The sequence below is a fragment of the Vitis vinifera genome, chromosome 14 (genome assembly GCF_030704535.1).
Source record: "Vitis vinifera cultivar Pinot Noir 40024 chromosome 14, ASM3070453v1".
Lineage (NCBI taxonomy): Eukaryota > Viridiplantae > Streptophyta > Magnoliopsida > Vitales > Vitaceae > Vitis > Vitis vinifera.
In genome coordinates this window covers 8,148,076-8,152,971 of record NC_081818.1, presented here as the reverse complement: position 1 = coordinate 8,152,971, position 4,896 = coordinate 8,148,076, and the positions used below count along the sequence as shown (strand labels likewise).

At 28.9% G+C, this 4,896-nt stretch overlaps 1 long non-coding RNA gene across 1 annotated transcript; it reads right to left on the bottom strand.

Annotated features, from left to right (window-relative positions):
* Positions 1-3,595: 3,595 nt before the first annotated feature.
* Positions 3,596-4,513, bottom strand: LOC132255098 (uncharacterized). Its single transcript, XR_009467681.1, has 2 exons — positions 4,136-4,513; positions 3,596-3,953 (listed from the first exon to the last, which is right to left on the bottom strand). It is a non-coding gene; the product is annotated as an uncharacterized LOC132255098 (long non-coding RNA).
* Between the last annotated feature and the right edge of the window lie 383 nt (positions 4,514-4,896).

The following is a 4,896-nucleotide window of genomic DNA, read 5'->3' as shown; positions in this document are numbered from 1 at the left end:
TCTAGATGTCATCCTTTAAAGACTAACACATTTGACTATTTATGTATTGAACAAAGTATTCTTATACCCAAAATTGTGAATTTAATAGATAAATTTTTCTAAAAAGACCGAATTTAGATTAAATTGATTAAGACAAATCTATGATAACAACTCTGGAGCTTTCAAAATTTAGCTTCAAATTCATAAGAAGAGAAGGAGAGAGAGAGAGAGAGAGAGTAAATCATAGATCTAGGGTTTAAGACCAAAGTCAATATGGGATCAAATTGAATTTTAAGACATTTATACTCTTTTTACATGATTCACTAAAATAAATAATATAGATTGGTTAATTGAGGTTTATGTTTATACATTCGTACCACTCATCTATCTTGTACAATCAATTTTCAATTCAATCATGATAGTATATCAAATTATGTTAACTAGTGATCAAATGGTTTTAGAAGTATCACTAGGATCTTAGTCTAACCATAATTTCATAGATGATCTCATTCTAATAAGGTAAAAATGAAAACCTAATGATCAATTAATTTGACATTACTTTTCTTATGCTCCTTGTCCAAATCTTCCATGTATCTTCATGCTACATCTCCAAAATTAAAGATCTTAATCTCTTATATTGAGATTTCACACCCAAATTCCATAAGAAAAAAAAAAGAATATTAATAAAAAGAAAGAAACAAAAGTCTAGAAAGTGTGACTACAAACAAAATTGTAAAAATGTTCTCTTTGTAACCTTGAAAAAAAAATGAAAATATAAATATCTTAACCCTAAAAAGGCACTTGGCCTAATCTCATTGGCCACCATAGCAAACGTATAACTTAATTAGTTGAAATTACATCAAAATTGCCTAAAATCTAGATTTTGATACCAAATTAACCAAAGTGTGAAATTTTGATTTGGCATATGCTGTAAATTTTGGAAAAACTGATTTCAACAAGATAAAATCAAAATTTCAATATGGAAACCAATTTTAACTTTTAACCTAAGATTGGAATTTCGATTTCAACCTCCTTTAAATCGCTTTTATGATGTGAGACTCCATTAATATGAAAATTCTCATTCACAAATTGGTTTTAACATTGATTAAATAACCTTTTGAAATCGATTTTGGCTTCTCCAAATCACTTTTAGCTACTCCTAAACCAATTTAGAATGCCTTTGTAGTTTTCTTTTGCCTTTTCGCTTTTATTATTTATTTATTTACTTTAGCAAGCACTAGGGCTCATCTTGCTGCCTATTTGCTCCTCCATTCCATCCCAAATGCTAGAATTACATCAAGTTGCTTACATTTCCTCCCTTTTTATGCTTTTATACTAAAAAAAAAAAGAAAGATGGCGTATTAGTTCTCAAAGCATGCATTAACATAAATTCAAGTTAAAGATAGTGATTTGTCCCTTATCTCATGTTCAAAACATAAATATTAGTATCTTTAAGTGTCAAGATTTAGGCAAGAAAAACTCTCCCTTTACTTAAACATAAAGAAGCAAGTCGATCAATGTAAAATAATTTTGTCTAAAATATCAAAATTATTAGAGCAAAAAAATTATGAAGCTCCAAACATTAACGTTATTGGAGCATTGATTTTAGGTTTGCTTCTATTTTGATTGCTACCCTAGTCAAGTAGTAGAATGAAGTACATCCATGCATGTATGATAAACTTATTCAAAATATTGAACTTGTTGGAGCAAAAAAATTACATAGCCTCAAATATCAATGATTTTGGGGAATTTATTTTAGGATTGGTCCTATTGTGATTCGATCTTTAATAATCTCCCAATAATAAGGTATATGAGATATGTAAAGCAAAGAAAAATTGCCCCAAGGCACTCAAGTTAGTCATCGGAGCAATTTACCCTTCAATTTTTTAATCTCATTATTTCTATAACTAAAAACTTGTAAAAGATGAAGAAGGTAAAACATAATAATGTTGCTCATGGGAAGGTGTATTTGTATTTTAACTAAATTTGATATTATTTGTGTTAGTGATCTAGACTAATTAGTTTAAGTTAACAATTTTATTCCAAATATTTTTTTTACTCAACTCTATGTATGCACTGGCCTTGAAGATATGTGATCATTTTTTATTCATTCACATGATTGTTCAGGTAAGTAGGGTTATCTTGTTCACAATATAATGACATGAATAAGGTGTAAAGTGGACTTAGATTCAAAATGGGCTTGAAGCTAAATTAGAAAAGCTAAAATTAACAAGGAGCGCTCGAGTGCCCACAAAATGGGCTTAAGCGGTCTTGATGTTATGCATAAATATCCTATATTTGTCAGCTTTTCAAATCTTTTTTAGTTAGTTTTTTGCCATCATACATTGCTCAACTTTGTACTTTCATACATCATCGTACCCTACAATTTATTGTTATTATCTTTTGCATATTCCTGATACTCCAAAAGCTCATATCTTGTTTGAAGTTGTTCATGGTGGTTGATCACATCTCTTAAAGTTTTAAGGTATTCACTAAGGAATACATGGGTTTTGCATTATGAACATGAAAGCAAGTGTAAGTACTGACCTGTGTAAGATGCTTGAAGGAAGGTAGTATTTCATCTAGGTAAGATTATGTATTTATTCTATCAAAATTAGTGAATTTGCTCTATGATCAATTGACTCATGAATTTTTCATCGTCAAGTTTTTTTTATAGATTCTGTAGATGATTTTCCATGTACATCACATGTCAAGTGTAAGATTATTCTTTGCTCTATTTATTAATTACATATATTGATTAAATTAAGAGTTAATAAAAATATTTAAAACTTCAATTTGAGTGTTGTAAGCAGAGGACCGCCTATTCACTCTCCTCTAAGTAGTTTCATAAACCAATATCAAAACATTCAATATGGCCTTATCTTTATTAAGTACAAGTTAATATGCTTTGGGTGCCTTCAAATATTCACCATAATTTTTATAAAAATTATTCTAAAATATAATTTTTGTTGTAAAACAAGGATAAATGCAACACAAATAAAGTAGTAGAGATAAAATATATCTTACTTTAACAATATATATAATGGGAAGAAGGAATCAGAGAAGAGAGTTGAGAAAATTGAGAGAATGAAAGAAAGAGAGAGAGAATGAGAGGAAGAGAATTTTATTTTTTTTGTAAAAAGCCTTTTATAGGCTTCATAATATGAACTCCCATTACTCATCTTAAAGATGAGTAAATCACTACAAGGAAAAAGGTATATGGTGACATTTATAACGAGTCACCATAAACATAGGGTGTCACTACAACATAGCGTCACTTTCTCCACTGACACCATAGAGGGTACCAATTGGTGACATATTTGGAAGTGACACCAAAGTAGATAAATGGTGACCCATTTGGAAGTGACACCATATATTTCTAGTGATGATAGGGTGTCACATTAAATACATCATCTTTGAGTTATGATGTCACATTAAATGCATCACCTTTAAGTTATGGTATCACATCATTGTAAATTATTGTGGAAGATATGATTGGTTTTAGTTGTTGATTTTTGTAATGCTTATGAATTAATAAGATTAACCTATTTATATTTTGTCCATAAATATAACAATCATATTATATTTAACTCATTTTTCTGTAATGTTTCTAGAATAACTCATAATACATTGATCATCTAATAATATTTGTATATCAAATGTTCACAAAAGGATAGTACGTCCAACATATCAAACCCATCAAAACTAAAAAAGAAGAGTGAATACATACCAAAACATGATTTAGAAATGTTAAAGATCCCAAGATTCATGTATACCTCCATTTCCTAAGCATAAAACCGGCTAACCATAAAATGACATAAAAGTCCCATCTAAAAATCTAAATTTCTCAGTTGCAATTAAAGTAACGTTTATGTCCTACAACGTATAACATAAGAGTTGCATTTAAAAACCCAAAATCTTGTTGCCTTCTTCTTTCTTTTTATTCTCCATTTCACCATCCCAAGAGTGTATACCTGCATTTCAAAATTTAATGAGTTTTAGAGATTTTTATTGAAGAAAATAAACATGGATCGATGTTATCATAAATGAACAAATCTAAGAACTATTTTTTTTTTCAAATAGAAACATTATTCAAAGAATAAGCATTACTATACAATACCTATGGAAAAATTCATGTAGTAGCTAAGGGACTCACCATGCATGGTGATCATGATGCATTAACATGATTCATGATTAGTTGTAGCACAAAAGTAGCCCATTCTCCTCTAATTTCATCGAAGGGTGCTTCTTCTAATGAATAAATGGAAATATAATTCTACTTGAGAATATGTTTTTTTTTATCACAAAACTGAAATCAAATAAGAAAATAACATTAAAATGCATAACATTTGGAAGCCTAAAACTATGTACAATTCATTTAATAAGTAATACCTTTGAAGCAATAATTGTAGGATAAAAAATTATCTCTTTAATGAATCTCATAACAAAGTAGCCACATTCGAACCCTCCTTGTCTTGGACACTAATCGATCAATTATAAAATAACATTAGTACTCACATATATAAATGGTGCAAATGCATAAGCTAATGTGTAAAGAAAATTTTTTGGATGTCACTTGCACTAGTTTCTAAGATGACTCCCTCTTAGATGTTTTCTTTGCAGATATTCGAAGAGTCCTATGTAAATAAGTTCAATGGGTACATTTTAAAAATAGGTAAATGTTATATGTTTTAATATATATAAATAATAAAAAAATGTGTTTGAGGTGAATGTATTTTTTTTATTTAAAAATAATACTATGAAAAATAATAGGAAGAACTTACATGTTTACGATATCCTTTAAGTCCTCACATGGTTTGTGATGCATAGGGTCAAGATAGTGGACTATCATTTTCCTTGGCTCAAGCACTACCTAAATATAAACCCTTTTAAGTCCTCATATCTATTTTTATTAAC